The sequence below is a fragment of the Herpailurus yagouaroundi genome, unplaced genomic scaffold (assembly GCF_014898765.1).
Source record: "Herpailurus yagouaroundi ecotype Mexico unplaced genomic scaffold, PumYag 184, whole genome shotgun sequence".
Taxonomy (NCBI): Eukaryota; Metazoa; Chordata; class Mammalia; order Carnivora; family Felidae; genus Herpailurus; species Herpailurus yagouaroundi.
Window position 1 is genome coordinate 25,899,941 of NW_024412415.1, and position 14,910 is coordinate 25,914,850.

Below are 14,910 nucleotides of genomic sequence, written 5' to 3' on the forward strand. Positions count from 1 at the left end.
AGCCCGACGCGGGGCTCGAACTCACAGACCGCGAGATCATGACCTGAGCTGAAGTCGGCCGCTTAACCGACTGAGCCACCCAGGCACCCCAGTAATTATCTTTTAACGAATATATTTTAAAGGAATATTAAGAATGGTACAAAGACTTATCTACAAGGATGTTTATCATACACAGTATCTGTTATATCAAAATAATTTAGAAAGATGCTAAATATCTTACATTAGTGAATTGGAAAATAACTGGATATCCATACATTCAGAAACCATTAAAAATGGAATTTCAGCCAAAGCATAAGAGACTGTTGAGAACTGAGAGCAAACTGAGGGTTGATGGGGGGTGGGAGGGAGGAGAGGGTGGGTGATGGGTATTGAGGAGGGCACCTTTTGGGATGAGCACTGGGTGTTGTATGGAAACCAATTTGACAATAAATTTCATATGTAAATAAAAAAAAATTAAAAAAAATATGAAAACTTAATGTAAAAAAATGGAATTTCAGAAATACAAATACTGACTCAAAAAGATGATAAAAATAAACATCTTTCTGTTTATCTGCACTTTCTGAATTTTCTACAATATGTAGGTGGAAATGTATATGAACTACTTGGGAAGTGCAATCTAGTACATCTGCTTTCTTTTGTGACAGGTGGGTGACTATGGATTAAGTCAATAGGTATGATGGATATGACCTTAGTTCCCACTTCTTCGTTTTGGAAGTCAACCTGGGATGGGAGGAGGAAGGGCACTGACCTGTCACCTGCTCTTGGCTCTCTGCCAAACCACTCACTAACCTAAACATGGGCAAGGCTGGGGATCCCGGGTCTCAGACTGTCTGTCTGATATGCTTTAAATCTCCCTTATTTTGAGTCTGGCCTCTTCTGTGAAGCAATCTCTCTTTTCTCAAAAAAAGCTGTGGGCTTTTTCATTGGTTGTGTGTGTGTGTGTGTGTGTGTGTGTGTGTGTGTGTTCTGTGAAAAGGAAGTGAGAAGAAGTAAAGCTTTCTTTGGGACTTAATGGAGAGAATTCAGGAAAATATAAATGGTAACAGAGGCAGATAAGCCTTAGAAAGAGATACCGAGAGGTCACCTGGCTAGGTATTCAATTTGTCTGAGATGCATAATCTCTGTCAAAGCTGAAAGGTGTCTATTTCTTTCTTGAGACTACTACCGCTCAGACCAACCCACGTTCGCTGTCACCACAGGTGCCTAGGATCAGGAATCACTTGCTTTTCCTGCAGTCGAAGCTGAATTTTGTTGCTTCACAGTTAACCTGCTCCATTTTGTTCCATGATCATCGAATACAGAGAAATGTCTGAGTGATCTCCTTTTTATGTGAATGGAAGCAGTACTTGTGGATGGCCACCCTACTTCCCAATGCCGTGTCTGTAAACCAAATCACAGCATCTGTCACCTTTCTCTTCCACCTGAAGTATTTCTTCTCAGAATCCTCTCAGGTTTCTCCACTTTCTTCAAAAATATGAAATTCAGAACTAGATACAGCTCTCGAATAACGTTCGGGTCATTAACAAAAAAGGATGCCACTTTTAAGTTTGCACTTACTAAATTCAAATTAGTATCAACCATCACTAGTAAGTTCCAGAATGCTTGCATAGAAGCCATCAATTTGCTCTGCTACCAGAGAACACTGAGAGAGGATGGTGATGGTGATGATGATGATGATGATGATGACTGAAAAACTTTAATGAGTACTTGTATTAACCATATGTTTTTATTCCATACTTTTTATGCTTTGACATCTTGGGGCCTTGTGACCCAAGGAGAGATTACATTTCCCAGGGCTAGCTAATTCTTAGACATCTCAAACAACTTGCCTGGGAACACACTCTTCATAGGCAAACCAACCAATCCGGAGCCCGTATACCCAAACACCTCCTCTATAATGCTCTCACACTCTGGGCCACTAGTGCCCTGACCAAATTACCCCAGGACCAGGTACCAGACAACTAGGGCAGCCAGAGCTGGCTAAAATTATGAAAACTAGCCAATCTTAAACCTGCTTATCCTGCCCTGCCCATTCCTTTCTAGGGAAAATCACAACAAGGCTCTTGCCCACATTTTCCCCTTGCTCCCTCTACCCCTGACTGATCCTGGTCCTTCCCACTGTGGTCCCCCCTGCATGCCATGCCGCACCTCTTTTTCCTAGGGACCTGTGAGTATAAAATCTTCATCCTTCATGACATTTTTGCATCTGTGTGTCTTACCTACCTGATTAAAACAAACCGAAGGTATTGTTGAAACAGTGATTATGTGCTAGGCACCCTGTGCTTTACGTGGATGACATCATTTAATTATAACAAGGGCAGTATGAGGAAGGCATCATCAATTCCTTGGTTTTAGGTACAATGACTTGCTCAGAGCTCCACCTTGAGCATGGGGTAAAGGCAGGGGATGAATGCATGTGGCTTAATTCCAGAACTCACACTTTCATTCTTTTTTAGTTTTCTGCTTCCCTTGCATGTCAAAAGGATTCCCACTTGCTTGTTCTCATAGAGGGCAACCATTAACTTAGGCAAAGAAACAGATATGAATAAAGCAGCAAGACTGATCTACTCTGAAATTGCTGTTTCCTTCAGGTTAGCCCCTTTAGCAGACAAAAGGGCACTGCCCAGGCATTTTACAGATTTCTCTTCCACAGTCACCTCCTGATGTGGGTTAGAGTCAGATGAGAAAACCAGTCCCATGATCTCATAATTTCCCCTCATTTCTGACCAGAGGATCACGTCTCCTTTTATTCACCTTATTTAGGTCTACATTACTTCGGCTTAGTTGGAAAACAAAACAACAAATAACAGCAAACTTACTTCAAGGACACTGAATCATTAAAGACATGTACTATTAAAGATGTCTGAGTAATTATGCCATAAATCGCAAGGAAAATCCATGAAGCATTCCACATGTGCTTTGAGCAATGGCACTGAGGCTGGAACTAATGTCTGGCTTCCAAGCTATCAGCTTGGAAAACAACTATACTTCCTTAGATGTGTCAGCTTTGAAGGGATTGGGAAAAGCAGGCGAGCAAACAGACATACCATGCTCTTCTCACCATTTATTCTTCATTGGGTCAGTTGAGCAAGTGTCTGCTGAAAGTTCTAGGAGTGGGTAAGAGCCAGAGAAGAGATGCTCCTTTTGGACTAAGACAACAGAGTCATGCCCACGAGGAGAGCTATCACATACCAGATGGGATGGGTCAAGTAGGGTTATAAGGTGAGAGCCATGAAGAGAGACAGAGGGCAAGCCTGTATGACTCAGATAAACACTGAACTCTGCATTTCAGAGAGAATTAGGACTTGGTCTTGTTTCCTTCCTTCCTTCTTTCTTTCTTCTTCTCCCCTCCCTTTTCTTTTCTTCTCTTTTCTTTTTTCTTTTCTTTCATTCACTCATTCATTCATTCTCTCTCTCTCTCGCTCTCCCTTCATTTCAGCATTCCTTGGGGTTTCTCAGAGGAGGAGGACTGGAAGAGGGAGAAGGACGAGGAAGAAAGGTAGAGGTAGAAATACGTTCATAAATGTAAAAGGATTTTACTGACTGGGGAGTAATCCTGTAGAGGGTCCGAGTGAGAAATGAGTGAGCTGTGACACAAGTTCTAGGAGTTGGGGGAGTTTGAGGCCACACAGAGAGTGTAAATAGCACAAGCCAGCGCATGGAGCTTTGGGTGGAACTGAAGAGGTATGTATAAAGAAGAGAGAAAGTGCTGAAGCTATGCGTTAGCTAGAAAAGATATTAAGTTCATAATTTTGGAGTTGTATTGCCAAAAGATGAGCTCATGAATTACTTCTTTGGTTTTTTTAAAAGAAGACAATTTTTATGGATGTCAAAATACATGGAGATGTGCCATTGTGAACATGGTGGACTTGACCAGAGAGAACTTCAGGGTAGCAGAACTTGTTGTGACTGTGGCACACGATCACCACCTAGTGGCAGCATACCAACGTGCGGTTACTGCAAATAGTAAATGAGAGTAATACAAACAGGTCTTTAGAACTGGAAGGAAGCTGTGAGATTATCAGGTTCAGTAGTTCTCAAACAGATGGTGCATCTGAATCACCCATGAAGCGTTTAAAAAGTACACCTGAAATTTATTGAACCAGAACCTTTGGGGATATAGTCCTGAACACATATATAGTTTGAACAATATGAAAGTGCCATTTTTGTAGGTAAAAAACCCCAAAAGATATCACTTTTACATGATAAATATTTTAACAAAGGCTCCTGAAGACCCCACTGCCTTTCCCTTGTTAAGATCTACTCTAGTTTTCTTATTTTGTAGATAACAAAAATGAAGCTCAGAATGGTTAATGACTGGTTTAAGGTTGTCCCATGCCTGATTAAGTATTACTACTAAGACTCAAACACCACTGTCCTAATTTTAAGCGTGGTACCGTCTCACTTAAGTATCTCTCCCTCAAGTGTCGGGCTAACAAAAGTGATGCCACACAGTCTTGATTTCCTCATACACACCAACTGTTTGTATCAATTTCAACAGCCTCAAAGACAACTCTCCAGTGTCTCCTTCCTGATTTTACCTAGTCTTTCAAAGTGCCTTTCATTGAGTTTTATTTTCCATTTCTGCTTCCATCCTCTGGGAAATTCTCTTGCCTAACTTTTGACTTTACGCTACGAAATTGTTCACCAGTCCTACTAGTTTGGAGTTCCCCAGGACTGGGACTGAGGCCATGATGTATGGGAGAAGCCTCACAGCAGGTTGCAAGAGCAGAGTGTTAAAATTTCAGGAATTCTGTGAACCAATTGTTAAACATAGCCATTATTAAAAATTAACTCATTATTTTATTATTATTTTGCTATTATCCATGCTCTTGAGGTTATTTACATCAATTATATCCAGATGGTGTGGCTGCTACACATGGTGTGCTACTGTGAGTGAATCTTCCCTGCTCTGTCTTCAATGGGATGTCAGGTTGGGAGTCCTCAAACTGACCATGAGCTGGGAGTATTTATACCATGGAAACTGGCAAAAGCTACAAATCAGGGCTTGATTTATTGTTCTGCCTATTGTCTAGATTTAAAAAGTGATCAAGAAGGGGCACCCGGGTGGCTCAGTTGGTTAAGGGTCCGACTTCGGCCCAGATCATGATCTCACGATTCGTGGGTTCGAGCCCTGCATCGGGCTCTGTGCTGACAGCTCAGAGCCTTGAGCCTGCTTTGGATTCTGTGTCGCCCTCTCTCTCTCTGCCCCTCCCCTGCTCACGTTCTGTCTCTCTCTGTCTCTCAAAAATAAATAAATGTAAAAAAAAAATAAAAATAAAAAAAAGTGATCAAGAAAACAATAATGTGGGTTAAAGTTAAAATATGTAATGTCTCTGGGGCACCTGGGTGGCTCAGTCAGTTAAGCATCTGACTTCCGCTCAGGTCATGATCCACTGGTCTATGAGTTCGAGCCCTACGTCAGGCTCTGTGCTGACACCTCAGAGCCTGGAGCCTGCTTCAGATTCTGTGTCTCTCTCTCTCTCTCTGCCCCTTCCCCACTCACACTCTGTTTCCTTCTCTCTCTCTCAAAAATAAACATTTAAAAAAAATAAAAAATTAAGAAAAGTACGCAATGTCTATACCCACCACATTGTGAATAGCACAACAAATGTGAGGAAGTATTCTAGTATTTAAAAACTATTATCTGATTCTGGAAAGAGGTTGCTCATGTCATCACTGATGAATGAGTGAAGTTCCAAAACACGTTTTCCTTATTTCATTTTCCTCTTATTCACTAATGTAAATGAAAGTATCAACATTCATGTTGGCACTACAGTCTGTCATCAACTGCAACTGTACCTATGGATGGAGGAATTCAGCAAAGATCACTGGGGACATTTAGTGACAACCATTTGTCTATACGTTTATAATGAAGAATATTGTAGATTTTACTACTTGTAAATTGTGTCACATATCCATGAAACATACACTGAAGTTTGGTATATACAGACAGACACTGTTTTCCAATGAGTCAGCTGTTAAAAACTGACCAGCAAGTGACTGGACTGAGCCCAGTCCTTCCCCAGATTCCCATCACACTATCTGAATGAATCTTCCCTACTTAGGATGGGCCTTTCGCCAAAGCTGTGGCTTGGCCTTCTATAGCCCTATCACCCCCAACCCTGTAACACACACACACTCTCTAGAAACTTCAGCTGAATGGTTTTGTCTTCATTCCAGAAGAGAACATATCCCAACCCACCGCCTGTTTCCTAGCTTTGTCTCCTTCGGTGTTTGCTTGCTCAGCCAAGGGACCAACTTCATCCCAGTTACTTAAGGCAGAGCGATAAGCTTCATTGCATCTCTGCCTCCTCCCCTCCCCCACCCAAGCAGTCACCGTATTAGGCTGTTTCTTGCCACTTTCATATTTCTCAAACCCATCTACTTCTCTCCATCTTTACTGCAATTTTCTCAATGCTCCATATCTGTAATCTCCTGAACTGGTTATTATACAGCCTCCCAAATGGACTTCCTGCTTCCATTCACACTCTCTCCAATCCATTTTCATACGGTCACTGGAGATCTCTTCTAAAACATAAACCTGATCAGGCCACTTCTCTGCTTATTAGCCCCTGAATAGCCCTCTACTAATGACCAGGCCACAACCACCTATCCAGGCAACTCTCTCCTGCATTCACTCCTCTTCTCAAAGTCATACTCTGGCCAAGCCTAAACTGCTGTGTTCACAGTTCTTCATAGGACAGCCACCCCCACAACCCCCCAATTTCACCCCCATTTCCTAGAAGCTCTCCCCTTCTCTTTTTTTTAATTGTTATTATTTTTTAATGTTTTACTTATTTTTGAGACAGAGAGAGACAGAGCATGAGCAGGGGAGGGGCAGAGAGAGAGGAGACGCAGAATCCGAAGCAGGCTCCAGGCTCTGAGCTGTCAGCACAGAGCCCGATGCGGGGCTCAAACTCACAAACCGCGAGATCACGACCCGAGCCGAAGTTGGACGCTCAACCGACCGAGCGACCCATGTGCCCCTCTCCCCTTCTCTTAAGAATTCACTGAGGGGCGCCTGGGTGGCGCAGTCGGTTAAGCGTCCGACTTCAGCCAGGTCACGATCTTGCGGTCTGTGAGTTCGAGCCCTGCGTCGGGCTCTGGGCTGATGGCTCAGAGCCTGGAGCCTGTTTCCGATTCTGTGTCTCCCTCTCTCTCTGCCCCTCCCCTGTTCATGCTCTGTCTCTCTCTGTCCCAAAAATAAAATAAACGTTGAAAAAAAAAATTAAAAAAAAAAAAAAAGAATTCACTGAGATAATCACTTTCTCTGACTTTGCCCCTTCCAAGACTGGTTGAGGGGCCCCTCCCATGTATACGCTCAGAGCCAGGTCTCCCTCACTGACTGCTTTGTTTCTTTCCAGTAATTAACCCAGTACTTCAAGTCAACAAATACTTGTTGAATGAATGACCAGAGGGAAAAAAAGATGGTACTGATTAAAACCTGTGGTGACAATCATATGCTGAACACCTATTCAATACCAGGCACTATGTAGGACACTTTGCAAACATTATGGGTCTGCAATTCACATCAACCTTGCAAAGTGGGTATTGCTGTATCTGTTTTACAATGAGAAAATTAGAGTGCACAGAGGCTAAGCCATGTGTCCAAAGTTGCACAGCAGGTAAGGGGAAGGGCTGAATCCTGGGTGCATCTTATTCTAAATGCCGTAGACTTCTTAATACAGTACCAAAAAAGCATTGAGGCAAACACATGGGGCAGATCAAACAAAAGCAGATAAACAACAAAACCAAACAAATAAACACAAAAGGCCCACTTTTCAGTTCTGTACTCAAAGCTCCGTATAATGGTTTAGACACAGAAGAGGGAGGTGACATTTCGCAGGGTACTGAATACCAGGTTTACATATGGGTAGGAAAACATTTTCATTTGCTGGATCTACTTAATAAACATGGCATTGCCTATGGGGGTTATTAATAGTTTTGCCCAAAGGTGAGGGTTGGCTGGACGGAGGACGATGGGTGTGGTTGGAAAGGTGCTCAGAGGATCTTGCTCTGAGGGGGCTCCCCTCCTGTTTGGGGCTCCTTCTCAGTAAGGCATAGGCTGAAATGCTGATCCGATGTTTGGTCTTTTGACAATTTTCACTTAATGAATTGATTCCTACAGTTCATTAACATACCCACTTCCACTTCTGTATACACATATGTCTTAATTAGCTGTTCATTGGCTGTTTAATTACAAGAAAACAGCTGACAGCTGCCTTGCTGAATTCTAATGGCAGACGCTTTGGAACGGCTACACATTTGCTTTTGACAACCAAGATTTATTCATAACTCTATGATTTATTGTGAATGCTCCTATGCCTGCCTAAATTATTGTATTTTCCGATACAACTAAAAAATTGAAATGGGGGGGGGGAGCTCTTGAAGAGAGTGTGTGTGTCCCTGTCACAGCAGAGAATCCCTTATGTAAAAGATGAACTGTTACAATTTTATTTCTCTCGGGAAGTTTCTGTTGAGAATATTCAGAAATATGGGAGCGAGGAAGAAGAAACATCTTTGGATAAACATGGGGAGAGAGTTAAGTATTTAAAGTAAAGAAAGAAAGAAAGAAAGAGAGAAAATAATTGCCAACGTAATCTTACTGAGGGGGGAGGAGAGGGCATGAATAGATTAAAATCCGAGACAGGAAGAGGCAGAGGGAAATGATAGAATTAAGTTGCAGGGGGTGGGGTGGGGGCAGGAATAATATTCCCCAAGGAAGCAAATGAAGAAGAGAATTTGTTCTTCAGAAAAGAATAGGCAACCTCATTCGCAAAAGTTAGCTGGTACAGCTCCACACGCATACATCTGGTAGCAATAAATCATGGAATCACAGATCTCCTGAACAACTTTCTCCTTCAATGATGACTGGCCTCCCTGTAGAATTGTATGTGCAAATGATCTCTGATTAAAGCTGACCTCACGTGTCATGTTTGGTAAGCGTAGACGTCTGCTTTGGCATACTGTGATCTGTGACACTCAGACCCAATCCAAATGAACACATTGAACAGCAGGGATTCCCCAGGCAAGCATGAGGGGCCCTGCCCAGAGTCGGACACTACGTTAGAGCCCCTACTGAGGACAAGGCCATAAGCCCAGCACTGCCTGTGAGCTGAGGAAGGGCAGTAGTTACTGAGACATGATTAAGACCAAAACAAAGAAACAAAAAATACAACAATAAAAAAAAAAAAATCCAAATCATCTGGATGCACATTGGAATTTAACACACTCTATTACCAGTGTATTTCATCACAGGACTGGAAGAGTGAGCTACATACATTTTTTTTATCACCTGTATATAACAGAACCGAAACCCTGATGTCACAGGTTGCAGAAACAGCCAAGTCTAATTTTTGTTTTAAATGGCTAGCTCTAATATTGGGTCCAGGTGTTCTAAAACACTAAAATAAGGGTTAGGGATGCCTGAGTGGCTCAGTCGGCGGGGCATTTGATGCTTGATTTCGGGTCAGGTCACGATCTCATGGTTCTTGGGTTTGAGCCTTGCATTGGGCTCTGTGCTGACAGCATGGAGCCTGCTTGGGATTCTCTCTCTCTCTCTCTCTCTCTCTCTCTCTCTCTCACTCTCTCTCTCCCCCTCCCCTGCACACATGCACACACATTCTCTCTCTCTCAAAATAAATAAACTTAAAAAATAAAAGTGTTGGGCAGGAATATATCACTGTTGAAAAGTGGATAAAATTGCTCCAAAGCTAGTAACATTTCACAACTGACATAAAAATATTAAAATCCTCTAAGAAACAGTTGGAGCCTAAATGGAATATTTATGGACATTTCTTTTTAGCCTAAAACATAAAAAGCTCCAGAAATTGCTTTAACTCTTTCAGGAAAACAAAGAAAAAAAGAAAAGTACCAATTTTGCACTCTGGCTATCTTTGAAAGGCTTTTTATTGTTAACCTCAGATAGCATATTGTTTTTTTTTTTTTTAATCATTTGTTTTGAGAGAGTGCATATGAGAGAGCATGTGTATGTGCAAGGAGGGGAGGGGCAGAAGAAGAGGGAGAGAATCTTAAGCGGATTCCATGCTCAGCAGAGCCCAACGTGGGGCTCGATCCTACAACCATAAGATCATGACCTGAGCCAGAATCAAGAGACTGAAGCTTAACCAACAAAGCCACCCAGGTGCCCCTCAGATAGCATACTGTTAATGCAAAGATACTCCTCCAAATTCTCTGGGTGGAAAAGCAAACTTTGCATAAGACATCATCTTACAGGTATTAATTGACGAATAAGTATGTGACAAACAAACGCTAATCTGTTGTTACCCATCAAGAGCAAAGGTCTTAAATGTAATCAGAAATCAATTTGCCAACTCCAACACTTGACTGTACATTATTATTTAAAAAGTTAAAGTTGAAACTGTATATCCAACAAAATCTAAAGAATATAGATTTTTAAAAAAACCTGTGTTTTTTATCATGAGATAAATTTTTCTTCATCATCATCCGAGCAGCCACTGTATCTAACAATGAAGCTGGGAAGGGAAGTGGAATGACAAATAGGGCCATTTCTCAAAGGAAACCTCAACCAGTGTCATTTTTCTATAAACACTTCAGCAGTTTTATTCACTTTGAAGACTGAACCTCAACCCTAATATCTGCAGCCTCTTGTTTTATTTCTGGCCTTTTCTTCTGCCTGCCCATTCCATGGCCTGGCCCCTCCTCCCAGGAAGGCCTGCCTCAGTTTACCCCACACCCACCTCCTAACTTATCCAGTGCTAAGACTCAATTCTGTTCCAAGCCTTCAAAAGTATCTTTAGTGACAGACCCACACCCCTGCAGACCTATTATCTATGTTTTTCTGAGATGCAACATTCAAGGCATGACCAAGGCTGGTATACTGTTACCTTATTATTTCAAGAGAACAAGTAAAGTACCTTCGTAATAAAAACCTTGGCATAATGGACTCTTTATAAATTTGGGAATGGCGTACCTATTTGTCCTTATTTTCCAGGGTCCACAGAAAGCTACCCTTTGCCCCACTTAAACCGGATTATATGTTGTCCGCAAAATACAACCAAGACTTTCCCGTCTGTGGTTTCTTGCTGCCTAGTGGGTATGTGCTGTTTGTGCCACATCATAGACTGTGACATTACCCCAGGATTTTGTTCTTTTTATGTGCACATATTTTTCAAAAACTTTTAAGTTTATTTATTTATTTTGAGAGAGAGAGAGAGAGAGAGAGAGAGAGAGCGCGCGCACACGGGAAGGCAGAAAGAAAGAATCCCAAGCAGGCTTAGTGCTGTCAGTGCCGAGACCAACGTGGTCCTTGATCACATAAACAGTGAGATCATAACCTGAGGCTAAATTAAGAGTCAGACACTTAACCAACTGAGCCACCCAGGTGCCCCTTATTTTATTTTTAAATGTTTATTTCTTTTTGAGAGAAAGGAGAGAGATTGGCAGACAGAGAATCCAAAGAAGGCTCCGCACCGTCAGCACAGAGCCCGATGCGGGGCTCGAATCCATGAATTGCAAGATCATGACCTGAGCCGAGATCAAGAATCGGACACTGCTAGGAGCCCCATTTTTATATATATTTTAAATGAACTTCACTGAGGCATAAATTAAATACAAAAACGCACCACTAAGTGAAGAGTCCACTTTGATGAATTCTGACAATGGGCACGCCTGTGTAACTACCGCCACCTTAGAACATTGCCACAAACCACAAAAGTGTCCTTCCCTTAGCGGTCATTCCTCACCTTGGCTCTAGGTAACCATATCTGCTTTCTGCCATTATAGATTTAAGATTGGTACTTCTTCTAGAATGATTTCTGAGTGCAATTATATGGTATGTATTCTTCTGTTTCTGGCTTCTCTCATTTACCAGAATGTTGTTTTGTGCATACAGGGTACCTTCTCTCTTATCGCCAAACAGCATTCCATTCGATGGATCTTCTTTATCCATCCACCACCCACTTTTACTCCTTTTTCACTTGACGGGCATTTGGGTTCTTTCCAAAGCTTTGTGGACATTGTGAATAAAGGGGCTACAAATACTCACAGGAAAGTCTTTCTATGACAGGTGCTTGTGTTTCTTTCCGGGAAACACCAAGGATCGGGTGTGAGGTCATATGTTAGGTTGATGCTTATGAGATGCCACCTTTCTTCAGAGGGGCTGTGCCACTTCACAGCCCCGCCCCCAGATGACAGGAGACTGGAAAATTCACCAGTTTCTCTGTATCTTCATCAGGTTTATCATTGGCAGAGTTTTTGTTCTTCTTCACCTTGCTGCTGTTTTGTTCTATTTTAATTTTAGTCTCTCAGGTGAATATGTCATGGTATTTCCCTGCGGTTTTATTTACATTTCCCTAACGATTAGAGATCTTGAGACTGTTTCCATGTGTTTATTGGCTCCTTGTCCGGGTTTTGTGAAGAGATGGTTCTTGTTATTGTTCCTTTTTATTATTATTTTTGTCCTTTTATTTATTTTCAGATTTGGCTTTTTTTCCTTCTATTTCTTCCAGTACATGGCTTGCCTTTTCGTTTTACTAATGATAGCTTTTGAAGGGCACAAATTTTCAATTTTGATGAAGTCCAATTTATTATTTTTTAAAATAAGGTAAGGACTTCAGTGTGTGGTCTGAGGAAATATTTGTATGTCTACTGTTACAAAAACATGATTCCTTCTAGAATAATACAGCATTATGTCGTTTTCTTAGGATATTCTTTTTTTTCTTCCTCTTCTTTTAAAAAATGTTTATTTATTTTGAGACAGAGAGAGAGTGAGTGGGGCAGGGGGTGGGGTGAGAGATGCAGAGAGAGGGAGAGAGACAGAATCCCAAGCCCCAGCATGGGGCTTGATCTCATGAACCATGAGATCATGACCTGAGCCGAAATCCAGTCAGATGCTTAACCAACTGAGCTACCCAGGCGCTCCTCTGACCCTTTTTTTTTTTTTAATTTTTTTTTCAACGTTTATTTATTTTTGGGACAGAGAGAGACAGAGCATGAACGGAGGAGGGGCAGAGAGAGAGGGAGACACAGAATCGGAAGCAGGCTCCAGGCTCTGAGCCATCAGCCCAGAGCCCGACGCGGGGCTTGAACTCACGGACTGCGAGATCGTGACCTGGCTGAAGTCGGACGCTTAACCGATTGCGCCACCCAGGCGCCCTCTGACCCTTTTTTTTAATGTTTTATTTTATTTTTGAGAGAGACAGCGAGAGAGTGAGCACATGTGTATGTGGGCACATGTGAGTGAGTGGGGGAGGGGTAAAGAGGGGGACAGAGGGCCTGAAGTGGGCTCTGCACTGACAGCACAGATGCAGGGCTTGAACTCACAAACAGTAAGATCATGACCTGAGCTGAAGTCAGATGCTTAAACCACTGAGCCATCCAGGTGCCCCAGTTAGTACATTCTTTAAGTTAATTTTTGCTTTCAGGGAAAGGTATAAACGTGAAGTTAATTTTTTCCTTTTTCATATTAATGTCTGGTTGTTTCAGCAACATTGTTTGAAATGACCCATCTTTCTTTCATTGAATTAAATTGGCATCTTTGTCAAAATTCAACTGACCTTAAATGGGTGGATCTCTTCCTGAACTTCCTCCCCCTTTAAAATTTTTTTTCTGGCTTACTAAATCTAGGATTTAGTTCTTGCATTGCTATTTAGCTTTTCCTATGCAGACCTCATCTCTACAACTAGATCATAAACTGCTTGAGGGAAGGATCAGGTCTTCTGTGTCTTTGGACCCCTTACAGCTCTTATATGGTGCCTGGCCCCAAGGTGGGGGTGGTTCTCATTATTTTGTTTTTATTAGCAAGGTCTGCATAACAAATAGCAAATGGTCACAAAATTAAGACTTGACCCCTACATGTCCTAGAAATGATAGCTGACTACAGTAGCATGACTCAAGCATGTGGAATTTGGCTAGGAATGATTATAACAACAGCCGACACTTACTGAGTGATTGTTATACGCCTGGCATTTTTCTCAGCGCTTTACCTAAATGCATGTGATAACCCCAGGAAATAACTACAATCACTATCTTGATATTACAGACGGGAAAGAGGCACAGAGAGGTTGGGTCGGTGCTCAAGTCAGTAAACAGAAGAATTAGATTCAAACCCAGGCAGTCTTGTTCCAGAGTCAGATCATAAGTGACGCAATACTGTCTCTCCACAGGTAGCAAAGGGGACAGGGAGAGGGTGAGCTGGGAACACCCAAGAAGCAGAGAAACAGCTATGAAACTTCTATCAGTTTTGCTGTTGATGTGCAATGCTTACCTGAGTAAATATGTGGTAAAATAAATGATCATTTCAGCAATTAAATAGGTTCTCTGGTTTCTAATGGTTTCAGGTGGTTGACTTTAAAATGCAATTTAAAATACATTCACAAAGTGATTAGCTCCAAAAATGACTGAGTCCCTTTCCTTCCTTTCATTAGATATCTATTTATATATATAATTAGAAATTATCCTTATGGCTAATGATCCTATCACAGAGATAAACTATTTACAATTTATGGTGCTGTAACCACCCTCACCTGGTTAGAGCATGATAAATCATTAACATCAACGGCAAAAGCAGAAGTCTCTAGACTTCACCACAACTAGAGATAATAATATTAATTATAGCAGAGAGAAATTATAATTGCAGAGCAAATACCATGCGCATCAAATATCAACACATACCACTGCATTGGTCCCAGGCTGGGCATAGGCCCAATCTGTTAATAAAACTAAGTTTTAATTGTTTGTCTTTGTGATTTCCAGTGGATAAAGTCAACAGGACAGGAGAATAGAACCACAGATAACCAAGAAACAAACAAACAAAAAAAACAAGAAAACCCTCACTTTGGCATTGAGGCGGTATGAGATCCGGAAGGGAATCTAGAAAAGTGATAACTATGAAATAATAGCTGCCTTTTGCTTTCTTTTTTTTTT

The 14,910-nt window shown here is 41.7% G+C and overlaps 1 protein-coding gene and 1 long non-coding RNA gene across 4 annotated transcripts in view; both read right to left on the minus strand.

Moving 5' to 3' along the window:
* The window catches only part of RORA (RAR related orphan receptor A), a 725,852-nt gene that overhangs the window by 29,370 nt on the left and 681,572 nt on the right, over positions 1 to 14,910 (minus strand). The window lies entirely within an intron of this gene.
* LOC121042056 (uncharacterized) lies at positions 965 to 5,153 on the minus strand. Its single transcript, XR_005795958.1, has 2 exons — positions 2,239 to 5,153; positions 965 to 2,206 (listed from the first exon to the last, which is right to left on the minus strand). It is a non-coding gene; the product is annotated as an uncharacterized LOC121042056 (long non-coding RNA).